Below are 16,972 nucleotides of genomic sequence, written 5' to 3'. Positions count from 1 at the left end.
TGGCCTGTGTTTTTGCTGCTCAATCACTTCTCTCAGCTTGGACTGGTGGTTTCAGCACTTGGATCTGTCTCTGTGTCCTCGAGCACTGTGTATAACTATCCATGTGGCTGCTACTTTGCTCTTCCAGCCACGTGGACAGCTGCATTTTCAGGTCTGATGTGAGAATGGAGATGGAAGCTCTCAGCTGAGAGTACACAGTTGACAGTAGAGTGAGTGAGAGTGAAGACACAGCACGACACCCAATGCAATTCACAAGTATGTAATGAAAGTACAAGGTACAATCCTTAGTCCTTAGGGTTGTTAATGTGCGTTCACACCCAAAAGGTGTAAGGAGAGTAAAAAGTGCCCGAGTGTCCTACTGCGGATCACCGACATTGCTTTGTGAGCATAGGCATGAGTCAAACCCAACAAACCCCCTTGGAGTGAAAAGTGATTAGCATACAAGGATCATCTACCAAAGGAGATCAAATTTAAAGCATTGTGAAATGCTTCAAATTTGTCGTGAGGAAGAGCTTTGGTGAAGATGTTTGCCACATTGCTAGTGGTAGGATAGGAGACAAGGCCGATATATTGCATGTAGCCTCTGACAAAATGATGGTGGATCTCTATGTGTTTCATGTGTGAATGAAACGCTGGGTTCTGTGCCACTGTAATGGCACTTTGACTGCGAGTAAACGAAGGTGTAGGCTCCGTGACAGATACATCAAGATCAGCCAACAAACATCTCAACCATATGCATTCAACTATGGTAGTGAAAGCTGCCTTGTATTCAGCTTCACAAGACGATGTGGCAATAGTGGATTGTTTTTGCTAAGCCAAGAGATGCAAGATGAGCCAAGAAAGAAACAGTTTCCAATCGTAGAGTGACGTGAATCAAAAATCACCAGCCCAATCTGAATCACTGTAAGCATGTAATTGCAGTGGTCCCCCCTTGGCATAAAGCAATCCAAGAGTCCTAGTATCCTGCAAGTAATGAAAAACACGTTTCACAGCTTGCCAATGTGACATGTGTGGGCTGTGCATATATTTGCTCAAGGTTGAAACTGCAAATTGAATATCTGGCCTTGTGTTGCATAAACAAATGAGACATCCAACTGCTGGAGCATATGTATGAATGTCAAATAGATCACAGTTATCATGCAAAGACAACTTGAGTCTAGTCTCCATGAGTGTGTTGATTGGCTTGCAATCCTAGAAGCCAAACTTCTCGAGGAGTCTACCAATATATCTTGACTGTGAAAATCCAATGCCTCTAGCATCATGAATGAACTGAATGCTTAAATAGTAATGCAAAGGTCTCAAATTTGGCATTTTAAAAGTTTGCCTCAAATTTTTCTTGAATGTTGAAATTTGATCAGCATGTGTCCTTGTGAGAAGAAGATCATTCACAAAGACAAATGACCAGCAAGGATCCCCCCCTCTTTGCATACATAAAGAGTAGACTTTGATGGGCTGTTAATGAACCCTTGGTTGAGTAAAAAGGCATCAATTTTTGCATACCAAGCTCGTGGAGCTTGCTTCAAACCATACAAAGCCTTTTTTAGCTTGCATACGAAGTGTTTAGATTCTTGAACTGCAAAACCAATGGGTTGTTGTAAATACACTTCTTCCTGAAGTTCCCCATGTAAAAATGCAGTTTCAATATAGAATCAAATTCAGCTTGCATTGCTACCATCCAATGCACACTCTGTTGTGCATCCTCAAAACAATCAGACTCCTCATCATCAAGTGTGTGCGTTGCTATAACAAACTCCATTGTGTTAGCATGATCATGCAGATGTGCTTGTCTTCTAGTACGACCAGCAATAGGATATCCAAATGACTATCTTTCATGGTTTGCAAGTACCATCTAGGCATCTGTCTAGCTTCCTATTATGTACAAGCTCTTGATGAATCTTAAATTCAGCATTTGTCTAGCTTCTTGATTATGTACAAGCTCTTGATGAACCTTAGATTCAGCATCTTGTTGAATATTCAGATCAGCCATAGGCTGAATTTCTGCATTGCTTAATGGAGTAGCTAGCTGAACATTTTGTTCATTTACTGAAACTCAAGTTGTATCACCAAAAGAAATGGGCAGTAGCCCTTCAAACATATCATTTGCAGCCTGATATTTATCAAAACCAGTAAGGGATAATTCTGATTTGTCATAAAAAATCACATCCCTATTGACACAGACTTTCTTGGAAACAAGATCATATAGTCTATATCCTTTGCTCTCACTGCTGTACCCTACAAAAATGCATTTAACACCCTTCTTGTCCAACTTCTTTCTTAGTACTTTGGGAATATGAGCATACACAAGGCACCCAAAAGTACGAAAGTGGCCAATTGTAACCAGTTTTCCTCCTCGGATAGGGTGGTAAATAACTTGATTAAGCACTATTTATAGCAATTAACAAATTCACAAAACTAAAAAGTACACTTTACCATAGAATCTTAGACATTGGACACCTTGTTAGCCCCAAAACTAGCGCCCCTTTCGGTATTTATTTAACTTAACTGAAGAAGAAGTTGATGTACAATGGGATTCTCCCAATCCCTTTTGATATTCCAACTCCCCTTGCTATTCAAAATGACCAACAAGTCTTTAATCTAATTTGCTCCTTGATTCGGGCAATCAATTAGCCTTCACTTGCTTTGATGGAGATGGAAAATGCCCCAAATTCATTGATTTGCTGGTCCCTCCACCTAAATTTGACTAAAAACAGCTTCAGCTCTATTTAATCCAAGTCTTGGAGCTTCCAATTTTTGACACGCTTCTTGAGGCTGCTACTAAACTCTAATTTCTGCTGCTGCAAATTAGGGTTCACAGTAGAGAAATCTGAAATTTCTTAGCCTGTGGTGATCTCAATGTTGCAATCTTTGGAGCAAGGTTGTAGAAAGGCTGGGAGATGAGAGAGAATGCTGAGGAGAGAGAAAATTTAGACTTTCTTCGTCGTGAAGAACTGAAGAAAATTTGTCATTTACTGCTGCTGCCCTTCTCAACAGCTTGTAGATGCAAAGAATTGAAGAAAATCAGTCATTTATTGTTGCTGCCTTGTCTCAATAGCCTGTAGAAGCTGCCACCTGTTGTTGATTGGTCTTTTCCTGTCCCTGGCTGCCTCAGAAGATCCTACAATGGCTGCAATTCAGACCAACAGCATCTCCTCCCTCTCTCTTGCAAGTTGAATATACTAAAAATGCCTCTCTCTAGCCTCTAAAGATGTTTTTCAGTCTTGCACACTCATTTTTGACAAGTGGTAGCCTTCCCAAATGGTTTTTTCAGCATTATCCATAATTAAATATTACTTTTCAATCTTTGAAATACCGAAAATTAATCTAATAATTATTTTAGTGCCTTGAAAAATAATCAGATTAAATTGGCTTGGCAACTTCCGTTCGCGAGTGTCTCTGCGCCATCTTTAACAATCAAATTGGTGTTAGGTGCCATTAAATGCCACTTCTCTAGTGTCATCAATTGGCCAAATGAATGACCTAGGTCAACAACTGGCACCAGATACCACCAAGTATCTGTGCGGCATAACTTATAACAACTTTTGCCTTTGACATTCTGTGATTTCATCAGGTCTGAGCTCGTAAATTTACTCTAACCCCAGTTACACCTCACATGTATAACATTTACTTAATTGTGTAATTAAAAGTTAATTCACATGTTAAGTGAGGTTTCAAAAATACATGTCCTCATGACAGCTCTCCCCCTTAAAATCCTTGCAAGCGTCCACGATTGCACTGCCCAATGCATCAAAAGCAAAATAGTGGATTGGAATTTCCACAAGGCATCATAGTTAACACAAATTTGTGCATGTTGCTCAACCATTCCATATGGCCAACACATGCTGAAAAGTACGAGCCAATCATAACATGCCATAAGACTCACAAAGAATCTTATAAAATAAAACATTGCCAGATTATCATGTGACATGTCTATTTCTCATGATCTCAACTCATCTGACCATAGCATAGCATAACCAAACATAAACCATGACTAAAACATCAATGGCATCATAACATATACTGTTGTCCATGGAACCAAATGTAAATAATTGGAATCTGAGCATAATTTGATCATAAACTAATCACTTGCTGATTTGAGAACTGATCACAAACAGTTGCAAATGTGACCCCAAACTGATCAGAAACTCATTGCAAAAATTGACCAACAATCAGTGCAAAAAACTGTTGTACAACTGATCCAAAAAGCGACTATAAATGGTTCTCAAGCATATCAAAAACCGAGTTAAAACTGATCAGAATTTTGGTCTCAAAATTGAGGCAAAATTAATGCCAAATGGATCATAAGTTGATGCAAAAGTATAGTTCCAATGCCCTGGTAAAACTCATACTCATCTACATACATCCCACAGTGACTAGTACACTAAGTAGTGACCTCATGGCAAACATACTGTCACCGCAGTACCTTGGATACATGCTGAATGCATCCGAGATCCACTACATATGAGAGCTGTCCATAACTGGAGGAGTGAAAGTGCTACCTTTCCTTTGAGCATCAGGCAATACTCTCGACCCTTGCTTTGCTGAACTTGGCGGAGCCCAAACTAAAGTCGGCTCTAATAACTGAAAGGCATCTAGGTAAAGCTGCAACAAGTGAGGATGGTCTGCCAAGTCATCCTCTTCTATCCATTTGGCATCCATTGGTGAATAATTCTGAAATTTCACCAAGTATCTCGTGGAAACTTTACCTTTGACCTTTCTTTCCTTATGTGCCAAAATTTGCTCAGGTACCAAAATCTCATCCAACTTCTCAACCTCAAGCTGAATTTCAGCAGACATATGCTCTAGCACATCACCATGAAAAGGCCTCAACAAGTTGACATGAAGGGCATTGTGTATCCGCCAATGTGGAGGTAATTTCAGCCTATATGCCACATCGCTAATCTTCTCCAACACCTGGAAGGGCCCATATTATCTCATACTCAACTTTGGATATAATCTTTCTCTTCCTTTCATCTTTTTCAGCCTTGGGTTTTCAAAACACAACAATACATAATCACCCTCTGCAAACTGCAAAGCACGTCTGTGACGATCAGTTGCCCTCTTTTGCTTTTCTTGCGATCTTTGAAGTGCATATTTTATCTTTGCATAGGCTACATCCAAGTTTTCTACATAACGATTAGTCTCAAAGATCTTATCCTTAGTTTACAGAATAGGTGGTACCTTCTTGCCATCCTGAACCACCTTAAATGGAGCTTTGCCCGTAGAACTATGTACTGTGTTGTTGTAAGCAAACTCAACCAAGGGAAAATATTGCTCCCACTGTGTCTTGTGGTTTGAAACATAGCACCTCAAAAGATCTAACATTGTGGAATTTGCTTCCTCAGACTGACCATCTGTCTGCGGATGGAAGGATGATGAGAATTTCAGCATGGTATCCATATTCTCAAACAAGTCCTTCCAAAATGAATTGGTCATCTGAGGGTCTCGATCACTAGATTATCGACTCTGGCATACCATGATACTTAAAGGTGTACTGTAAAAACAATCGTGCCATACGATCAACTTTTATTTTCTTTCTTACCGGAATGAAATGGGCATGTTTGCTAAACCTGCAAATGATAGTCCATATCCCATCATTTCTTGTAGGTGTCTTAGAAAGCTAAAAAATAAAGTCCATTGCAATGCTCTGCCGAGGCCTATTTGAAATAGGCAAGGGTTGCAACAAACTCGGTATCTTTTGCCTATCATGCTTTACCTTCTGGCATACGATGCATGTCTTAACAAACTTTTCTACATCATGCCTCAAAGCTGGCCAATAAAAGAAATGCTCCACTGCCTTGATTGTGGCATCAATACCTTTGTGTCCTACATACGGAGGAGCATGACGTTCAGTGATAACTCTAGGCCTTATCTGCTTTTTGACACATAGTTGTCCATGCATCATCAAAAATCCATCTCTTAGCACAAAGTGTCCATGCCTTTGGCCATTGCAAAGCTGATCACAAACATTAGCAAAGTTGGAATCAGCAACATATTGCTCTTTCATGGCATCCAACTCAGTGTGATAAACCATGCTGATAGTTGAAATTTATGGCTTATGTGATAGTGCATCAGCCACAGCATTCTTACATTCCTTAGCATCCAGCTTATTCCATGCTGTCATGATGTTCACCTCAAAGGTACTTGTCAACCAATTCGATGCAAATATTTGCTTGAATTGTACCCACGTTGACAGTGCTCTACCTTGCATCAAAAGAGTGGACCACCACTATAATGCATTCCCTTTCAGGAAAGTGGCTGCCTTTCGAATCTTTGAGGACTCCATGAAGTTTCCCCTTGAATAGGCTGCATCAAATTGCTGAATGAAAGTCAAAGCTTTCAACCTATCTTGTACGCCACTGAAGAACTCAAACTTCACTGCTTTTCCACCTTCATCATAGTCTTTTGCTGCCCCTTTGGATATCAAGTTGTCATACATTGGGTGTTGCAAAAAGGATGCATTTGCTGAATTTACATAAGAACCAACACCAAACAGAGCATTTGCATGACCAACATTTATTCCTTGAGCCTCATAAGCATTCAGGGGTGTAGATGCAGTACCAAACATGCTACTTTGTGCCCCAAGCATCAAGCCAATGCTGCCATACATAGGGTTTTGCATATTTCCAGCCATACTCAAATACATTGGGCCTTGCATACCATAGGGATTTGTGCCATATATTCGTGTATGCGGTCCTTGTCCAACCATAGTATGAAAAATCGTGCTTCCACTAAAATATCCCGGCTGCCCTATCATAGCATGCATGCCCGGTTGTCTAAAATCCTTTGAATTGGCACTTTTGTGATGGCCTTGCATTTGCATTTCTTGCTCCATAGGTACCAATTGTTTTATTTCATTACCATCTTTGGGAGCTTCAAATGAAGGGTTTGGCATTATATTCGGTGTATCTTGCTGTTCCGAAGGTGTAGAAGATATCTTCTTTTTCTTACCTTTGCTGTTCTTCTTTGGAGCATTCAAAAATCGGGTAAATTGAGGATCCTTTGCCAATTGAGCAAAGAGATTTGCTGCTGTCCTCATCCAATTTTTGAACTTGACATAAAATTCCTCTTCACTTTGCTATTCATTAGCCTTTTTATGCCCTGAAGGCTGTGTAGCTTGCCCAACAGCAACATTTTCAGCTTGTTGTCCATGGTCTGAGCCTTGTCCAAGGTCAAGCATTGCATTTCCTTCATTCCCATGTGAACGTTCATACTGAGAGGCATTATCATTGTTTGAGTCCATCTCACTGTATGAAGACATATTGCTGTAATTTCTCAGTTGAGAGTAAAAATCAGCACTAGCACAAAGCTTTGGCTTGCAATCAGGTGCCTCGGGCCCACCGATTCAGGGGATTGAGTGATATCCCGGCAATGGAACCATGTAACCAACCTTCCTCCTCGGATAAGGTGGTAAGTAACCTCATTAAGCATTATTTACAGCAATTAACAAATTCACAAAACTGAAAAGTACACTTTACCATATAATCTTGGACATTGGATACCTTGTTGGCCCCAAAACTAGCATCCCTTTCGGTATTTATTTAACTTAATTGAAGAAGAAGTTGATGTACAATGGGATTCTCCCAATCCCTTCGATATTCCAACTCCCCTTGCTATTCAAAATGACTAGCAAGTGTTAATTTGATTTGCCCCTTGATGCGGGCAATCAATTAGCCTTCGCCCACTTTGATGGAGATGGAAAATGCCCCAAATTCATTGATGTGTTGGTTCCTCCACCTAAATTTGACTGAAAACAGCTTCAGCTCTATTTAATCGAAGTCTTGGAGCTTCCAATTTTTGATACGCTTCCCGAGGCTGTTGCTAAACCCTAATTTTTGCTCTGTAGATTAGGGTTTACAACAGAGAAATTTAAAATTTCTTAGTCTTTGGTGATCTCAATGCTGTAATCTTTGGAGCAAGGCTGTAGAAAGACTGGGAGATAAGAGAGAATGCTGAGGAGAGAAAAAATTCAAACTTTCTTTACGAAGAATTGAAGAAAATTTGTCATTTACTGCTGCTGCCTTGTCTCAACAGCTTGTAGATGCAAAGAACTGAAGAAAATCAGTCATTTATTGTTGTTGCCTTGTCTTAATAGCTTGTAGATGCTATCACCTATTATTGATTGGTCTTCTCCTGTCCCTAGCTGCCTAAGAAGGTCCTCCAATGGCTGCAAATCAGACCAACAGCCTCTCCTCCCCCTCTCCTGTAGGTTGAATACACGAAAAATGCCTCTCTCCAGCCTCTAAAGACGTTTTTCAGTCTTGCATGGGTATTTTTGACAAGTGGCAGCCTTCCCAAATGGTCTTTCTAGCATTAGCCATAATTAAATATTAATTTTCAGTCTTTAAATAATGAAAATTAATCTAATAATTATTTCAGTGCCCTGAAAAATAATATGACTGGCCAATAATTAAATTGGCTAGGCAACTTTCTTTCCTGAGTGTCTCTGCGTCATCTTTGACCATCAGATTGGCATTAGGTACCATTAGACTCCACTTCTCTAGTGTCACAACTGATGGCCAAATGAATGACCTAGGTCAACAACTAGCACAAGATACCACCAAGTACCTGTGTGGCATAACTTATAGCAACTTTTGCCTTTGACATCCTGTGATTTCCTCGGGTCTCGGCTCATAAATTTACTCTAACCCCAGTTATATCTCACATGTACAACATTTACTTAACCATGTGATTAAAAATTAATCCACATGTTAAGTGAGGTTTCAAAAATACATGTCCTCATGACACCAATTGAAGGTTTTTGGTTGTTCCAAGCCTCAAAAGGCATGACATTTTTCAATGCCTTAGTAGGGCACTTGTTCAAAACATGATAAGCATACATAAGTGCTTCCATCCAAAAGCCATGTGGCAGATTCTTAGCCTTTCAGCATACATCTGACCATCTCCATGAGTGATTGATTCTTTCTTTTTGCAATCTCATTTTGTTGTAGAGTATATGTAATGGTATATTGATAGGCAATGCCTTTCTGCTTCAAAAAATTATTCAGCAAGGAAGACATATATTTCTCCCCTTGGTTCATGAATGAGTAGACCCAACAAAAATAAGTAAAGTTATCAATGAAGGTGACGAAATAATAACATCCACCCAATGACTTTGTCTGCATAGGTCCACATACATCCAAATGTATAATTTGTAATCTAGCTGTTTCCTTAAAAGAAATATCATGAGAAAAAGAGAATCAATGCATTTTTTCGAAAATGTATCCTTCACAAATATGCTTAGGAGGTCTCTCCAAGAGAGGTAAACCATCTAGCATTAGAGTACGTTGCATAGGCATCAAGCTGCCATAGTTGACATGCCCCATGCGAGCATACCATAACTTTGCCTGTGACATAGTAGGAGAAAGAGTAGATGCTAAAGAGACTGATTGATCAATTGAATAGGCATCTAACTCATAGAGTCCATGACATAGTGTGCTAGCCAATATCAAAGTCAATAATTCTTTATCCCTGATCGCGCATTTGTGATCATCAGATGTGACCTGCATACCACACTTTGCTAAAGAAAAAATGGACAACAAATTCTTCTTTATCCCTAGCACATATAATGCATCATGTAAATGAAGAGTAGAGCCATCAATGGCTTTCAAGACAATCTCCCCAACACCTCTAACAGAGTAAGATGCATTGTTAGCACATTGTATAGACTTGCCAATAGGAGCTGCAATAATAGAGGAAAACAAATCCTTGCGGGATATAATGTGCTTAGAAGCACCACCGTCACAGAACCAAGTGCTAGTATCCTCAGTAGAGCTAAATGCTCTATCGGCCCAAGAAGAATCATAACTGCAAGTGTAAAAATAGTAGTCACAGTCTACAACAAAAAATGCGGACTTTGTAGCAATAGACGGTGCATAAAAAAAACAAATATCTCTGACTTCTTCTCCTTGGCAATGCACTTTTCACATTCGGTGATGTAGTGACTTGGTTTCTTACATGCCCCCCTGCTTCTTGTTTGTGAAGTACATGTACTTCTAGAACTTTGCAGAGCATTTTTAGACTGGCTGCCCTTGCCCTTCTGTTTCACCATAAAAGCCTGTTCAGAGGCTATAACATCCACCCCATTGTTCTTTCTTGTTTGCTCTTCTTCTAGGGGCAAACTAACAAATTGAAGAAAGGTAAGTGGTTGCAAAGAAATTCTCATGGTGAGATTCAAGGCCGTGTGAAAAGCCAAATAAGAGGACGGCAAGGAATTGAGAATAGTAGAGATCATCTGTGCATAAGAATAATACTCATCTGCATTCATTAATTGCTCACGCAAGTCCTAAATTTTGTTAAGATGATCTTGCATGGCATCATCTTCATCCATCTTCACATTCTCAAGCTCCTTTTTCAAGAAAGAGAGGCGTGCCTCATTTTTTTCAGCAAACATTTGCTCAAGTGTGAGCCATGCCTCTCATGAAGAAGTAGCAAACCTTATATGCGGTATTATGGACTGTTGAATTGCCAATGCAATCAGTGACAATGCTTGAGCAGCCTATGTGTCCCAAGCCTTTTGTGCTGTTGATCTTTTGGGAAGTGGCGAGTTGGAGCGGGCCTTTGATCACATCCTCTTGGGGGAGGTGTTGCAGGAGCCACAACTCTGGGATGGACTTCTTCACCACTAACATAATCCCAAAGATTTTTTGCAATTAGCATATTCTTCATCATGAAGGACCATAGAGAATAGTTATTGCTGTCCAATCTATCCTCTTTGGATACTTACGTGAATACATCATTCTGTCCCTAATTGGCCATGGTAAATGTCAGTGTTTCAAAGAGCACAAAAGCAAGAACCAAAGTTGGAACAACCTAGAAATCTGCAAATTTCTAGAAATTAAATCATACACCAAGCTGTAATCAGCAAAACTGTGTCACAATTGATCACAACTGTCCAATGTACATGCTGTTTAATGCAAAAATAGTGCTCAGCAGCACAACAAATGCAAAAGCCCCAAAATTTAGAGGTCCAAAATGCACAATTTCAGCTAATTTCAGACTGAATCTTCAGGACATGTACCATTGTATGCCAAGCATGCAAAAGCCCCAAATTCTTTGACCCGAATCCCAGGAAATTTCTGTAGTGTGTGTTCAAAGACACATCTAGGAGTAGAAATGTACTCGGGCAAAAGCCCCTTGTTGTAATTCAAAATTTTGAATAAAAAATGAAAAAATGTCTCTTTTACCTCTAATGTTGGCTGCCATAGGCCTGATGGAGCTGTGTGACAGCTGGAGGAGCTAGAGGCATTGTTGTTGGAGTTCGAAGAATCGTCGGTAGAGTAGAGCTTAGGTGGTGCTGGAAACGCAAAATGATTAGGGGACGGTGTTGGTGTTTGCAGAGTGGCGGCGTTGGTGCAGAAGGCGGCTTTGGACGGACTAGAGGCAAAGCCGCTGGTGGCGTTGGCAGCTGGTGGGGCTTGGATTGGACGAGGGTAGTGGAGCTGCAGACTACGGGAGCTGCAGTAGGCGACATGCAGGCGGGCAACTGGACAGCAGTGGTGGTGCTGTTGGTGGTAGCTGATGGGCTGCTGGTCAGTAGGGTGGCTAGCCTACTGGTTGGCTAGAAGGTGAAGCTAGAGCTGAATGAGGTCTCCAAGAGACTGGGATGGACCGTGCGAGCCTGCAGCTCTGATATCAAATGTGAGAATGGAGATTGAAGCTCTCAGCTGAGAGTACACAGTTGACAGTAGAGTGAGTGACACAGTTGACAGTAGAGTGAGTGATAGTGAAGACACAGCACGACACCCAATGCAATTCACAAGTGTGCAATGAAAGTATAACCCTTAGTCCTTAGGGTTGTTAATGTGCGTTCACACCCAAAATGTATAAAACGCTGTAAGTGACTAAACTGTGTAACATAAACACATAAAATAGAAATCAATGTAACTGTGGTAAAGAACCTCTCGTAAGGAGAGTAAAAAGTGCTCCCGTGTCCTACTGCAGATCATCGACACTCCTTTGTGAGCGTAGGTGTAAGTCAAACCCAACACCTAATAAGTTGCCTACTGTTACACTTAGATGCAGTCTACTTTTTGTTGCCTTCTCACTTCTCTTAGCTCCGACTAGTGGTTTCAGCACTTGGATCCATATCTGATGGATGTCACACTTCGATACTTCCTTTAGCACTGTGACTAGTGGTTTCAGCAGTTGGATCCATATCTAATGGATATCACACTCTGATACTTCCTTCAACCCTCTTCCACGTGAGCCATTGGATGTTAGACAGCTATGCCTTTGAGCATTAGGTCTAGATATTCATTTATAACATTCATTTAGTTTCATCACTCTATTTTGGGTTTTTGCATTTTTATTGGAGTAATCGTGTTTTAGTCATGTTTGTACATTTTGTGTTTTCTGAGTGCAAGCCCTAGTAGATCTTCAAATGGTATCAAAGCTAGTGCTTTATTGAAGAGTATCTTGCAGCTATTGTGGAGGCTTGGTTTGTGTGAGATACACAAGCGACACATAACCAACTCACAATGGCTGAGACATCTTACTCTTGGGAAGCTATGGTATCTTCTCAGGTTTCTCCTTCATTGGAGGCCTTAAGATGGCATTATTTTCTCAACGAGGAGGACAACGCATCATCTCCCTCATCTTCAATAGATATTCAGTGGATGGTGGAGGCATAATTCACCTAGTACTTGCAGAGAAGATGGCCAACTATACTCCTCTTTGAGAACTCTACACTCTATCATGAGCTACACATCAGTAAGAGTTAGTTGGTGAGGCTAGCCACCTATCCACTCAAGGAGGACATGCTGTCAAAAGATGATGTTGTCATGACGCTGTGCATCCACCACTACAAATCTGAGAGTGGAGTTTTCCGCCAAGAAATTGATCACATTAGTCAGCGTCATTAGAAGTTTATTTTCCGTTATAGTATGTCTCTTCAAAAGCGAAATTGGTTCGAAAGTTAAAAGTTATTTGCTCATATCATGGACATTTAAGTGGAGTATTGCTACATCCGACATTTGCATTTGTTGTGGAGAAGGATGAGACTTTCTGTGCTTTGGGACTGCTCTATTGTGGGGTCGTGTTTCAAGTTTACACAGGCTCAAGATGGCCATGCAAATTTGAGAGCTATTAAAATGCACGCAAGCTGGAATTACTATTTCAATGGCAAAGCATACTTTTTGGATGATGCACCTTCTCTTGAGACTCAACTGGTACATGGTGATGATCTTGACTATGGACAAGTTGCAATCCCCAACTATGACATTGAATAAGCAACTGCAACAATAATGGAATCCTTTAAGACCCTATCTAACATAAACGAAGCTGAGATGTTAAGTTGACATTTGTTCCCAAAGATGTGGGAGCATAGAATACTATTGGTTGGGACATTACCCTTCAAGTCGATAATGTTATTTTTAGGACCACATTCATCATGTGGTAAACTTGTTTTAGTGATTCGGTAGTTGATGATGGCGGTCTTACTTACAACTATCAACTATGCTACGACAACGGAATAATTTCCTGTCTCTCCTCCGCTTATGTGGCCGTACGTGCCTGCCAAGCCAACGACAGCAGCAGGGCATCTGGAGGATATCGGTTGTCAAATTCGCAGAGGAAGAAGGAGGAGGCGATGGTGGAGCTGTCACATGTGACTACCACGAGGTAGAGGTGTTTTGGGATTAGGAAAACTGCAGGGTCCCTATAGGGCTTGACCCTTACTTGGGCAGGCCTAACATTGAGCTCGCCTTGAGGAAGAATGGCTATTTGGGCCCTATCTTTGCCACAAGAGCTATGGTAACATCCAATCCATGTGTAACAGCAATCTCTTGCAAGCTTTCACCAAGACCGGCATTGACATCAGGCACGTCCCAAACAGTGGCAAAAAAATTCCTGTGATCGTAATCTACTTTGGGCAGCCGAACACATGCCCCTGCACATGTTTTCCTGATATCTGGAGATAGTGATTTTGCAATTCTCCTCCACAAACTAAAGATGCTGAGGTACAATATATTACTTGCTTGTCAAACCCACAAAGGGATGGCTACAGCTCTTGTCACTGCTGTAAGTAAAGTCTGGGTATGGCCAGACATCGCAAAAGGTGAAGGGTTATGGGGTCAGACTCCTATTCATGGCATCACAGTACTTCATGAAGATACTATTTCAGCAAATGATCAGAACGCACAAGTCAGAGAAGACAGTGTTGAAAGGAATGCCAATAATGCTGGGATTGGATCTGTTCAAGTTGCAAGCGAGGATCTGGTTGACCAAGACGGGACATCAGCTCCAAGCTGCAGCAAAGTGCAGCCCACCCCTACTGAAGTTTCAAACCAGATTTTTTGGCAAGACAAGGCCTCAGTTTGGCTGAGCTGGGCAGAGAATTGAGATTACAAAATATTGATATCAATGAACGCTATCATGGCTTCCGTAACTTTTGTAAAGTTTAAAGGTCCATGGAAAGCATAACGCTCAAGAAGTCAGGCACGATGACGTAATCTCTGATGTCAATCAGAGATGAATTAAATAATGATTTTAAGCTTTTCGTTGGTGCCTTAAACACAGCTGAACGATATTTTGATCGATGTTTTTTTTTGGGAGCCTTTTCTAAAGCTTTATGAGGGATTGAACTATTATAAAAGGCAGAGGAGGAAGTGTGATGACGGGCAGGGGAATGAAGAGAAACTGTGAAGTCGAAGGAGCTGTGGCAACGAGGGAGTTCGACGAAGCCTGCAGAAGACGACGAAGGTGAAGCCGAGAGAAGGTGACGAGAGGAGGGTGACATCTGAGGCTGCTAATCTCAAAGCCAGCAGCTATGCAATCGGGCTCGAAACATGGAAGGGAGTGAAGCCATAGCCATCTTCCATAGCCGAAATGTCATGAGCTTGAAGGAGATCTACTGCTCACTCATGCAGATAACATCGTGACCAGCAAGCTTCTGCACTGTTGAAGGGAATTGGCTACATTAAATAATCACGATTCCTTTGCAAACTCATCTCCACGTGGCTTGTTTTCTTGCTGGCACCCTCTTTATATTGCTTGGATATATGTAACAGATCGATTATGAAACCCAAGCATTCTTTTGCTCCATGTATTAATCTGAAGAAGAGTACTTAACATCATCTTTTGCTTCCATCTTGCTAAGCATCCTTGCGGCGACCGACTTTCACGAACCCCGCGCGAATCTCATGTGACAAAGTACCAGTGAGATAGTAGGGTTTGCGGGGAGGAACATGGAGTGAATTCAGCAAACATGGAGAAGAGAAGAGAAGAGAGAAGAAACTTTGATGGATGGAATGATGAAGTTCTAAATCATGGAGTGAATGTGATACAAGGGAACAAGGGTGCCGTAGCACAAGGAAGATGATGATGACAGCCACGAACCACGAACCGCAATGTCCTCCTGAAGGGGCGTGAGGGTTGTGGAGAGGCTGGAGAGAAGAGGCGATGGACTTGAATTAGCCGCTAGGAATGAATGAGAGAGCGGCCTATAAATAGGCACAGTCAGTCTAGGATGGCGCCCCTTTTTGGGACTGTAAACCCTAAACCCAAAACGTAGAAATGCAAAAAATGCAAACTGTGGGTGAAGGGTTTCTCAACATCCCCTCTCAAGCCCAAAAAGGGGAACAAGAGGAGTGAGGTGGAGATGCAATGCTACATGCTAAAGAATGCTCATGCAGTAGATGCCACTCGGAGAGTGTCCCTCGTGTGGAAATTGTTCACTTGCCCAAGCGCCCTAGTACAAAGATGATGAAAACATGCAATGCATAGGAAGAATGTCGGACTTTGTGTGGCATCGAGAACCATAAGGATATTCCCGTACTTGATTTCGGGAGGTGGCTCCATGCTGACCAAGTGACCAAGGCAAGAAGAGAAGAGAAGGAAGAAGATGCAGAGGATCCCTAAGATCCAAGATTTCCATTGGAAAGGGAACCTGCAGTAAAGAACAGTAGACAGAGTGAACCGGAGAACCCGAAACTCAACCTCGGGAGAGAAGCCACTAGCTCTGTGCATCCATGCTGGAAGGAATATGAAGGCCTCGTCACCAAGTCGCGGCTAAACGTCCAAGGTCCTGATCTAGGTGGTACCTGAAGATCCTGGGTATCAGTAGAAGAGATGACTGGTCGAAGTCAGCCACCCCAAGAAAGTAGAGGATGGGTGAAGAACTTCATGTGGAGTAGGTTTCCCCTCTGAGGTGGGAGGTGGAGGGGCTCCCGTTGAAGTCAAAGAAGAAGTAGATGCCCCCTTTGAGGGCAAAGAAATAACATTCCCCTCTGAAGTAGATAGGGAATCCAAAAACTCATGGATCACGGACTCGAAAATGCCTGAGGATGAAGAAAGTGCTGCCGGTCATGCCGAAGAAGGTATTTGGGGTGGTAAAGAACTCCTAGAGGTGGCCTCTCGAACCTGAGTAGGTGAGGGTGAAGGGTGCGGCTCAAACTGAGCAATGGCAAGAGTCGCTACTTCTCAATGGAGCGGACCGCGAAGGCGAAGAAGAGGAACGAGTCGAGCAACCATTGTCTCTCGAAGGAGTGGACTGACCAGGAGACGGTATCAAACAATCACTGTCTCTCGATGGAGTGGACTGCAGATCCGTAGGTCGTGGAAGCCACTGTACCTGAAAATAAGTGGGAGAAGATTGCCGCTAGCATTGCGACGATCTCCAGGAGGTCGTAGCGCCAATCAGTCCTCAATGTGCTTGAAAGGATTTAGTGCGCATCGGATGCGCCTTATTGCCTTGAGCATAGTACTTTGATAGCCAATGCAGAATGTTCTTTGTGGCCCAGAAAAGAGAGGTGGCACAAGGAGTGCCTAGTGGAAGACGCATATACTTCGGGGGGTGGGGGGTGGGGAGTAAAGGTCGAAGTCAGCAAGCATCAGTGGTGTGTTCGGTGATGCCACAATAGGAGTACCTAATAGTTTGGTCATCTGTTGGTAAAGAAGCCATGGATACCAGTGTGCCTTGCTGAAGAAGGAAGAGGTCAGCTACCATGAACCACGAACAGCAATGTTCGCCTCAAGG

The 16,972-nt window shown here is 41.9% G+C and overlaps 1 pseudogene; it reads left to right on the top strand.

The window, feature by feature from the left end:
* Positions 1-13,452: 13,452 nt before the first annotated feature.
* LOC148008122 (uncharacterized) lies at positions 13,453-14,337 on the top strand (annotated as a pseudogene).
* The last annotated feature ends 2,635 nt before the right edge of the window (positions 14,338-16,972 follow it).

Source organism: Lygodium microphyllum, unplaced genomic scaffold (assembly GCF_053477565.2).
Source record: "Lygodium microphyllum isolate KBCC unplaced genomic scaffold, Lygodium_microphyllum_v1.1.10 scaffold_346, whole genome shotgun sequence".
NCBI lineage: Eukaryota > Viridiplantae > Streptophyta > Polypodiopsida > Schizaeales > Lygodiaceae > Lygodium > Lygodium microphyllum.
Note: the sequence above shows the minus strand (reverse complement) of the source record. Positions and strands in the feature narration are given on the sequence as shown.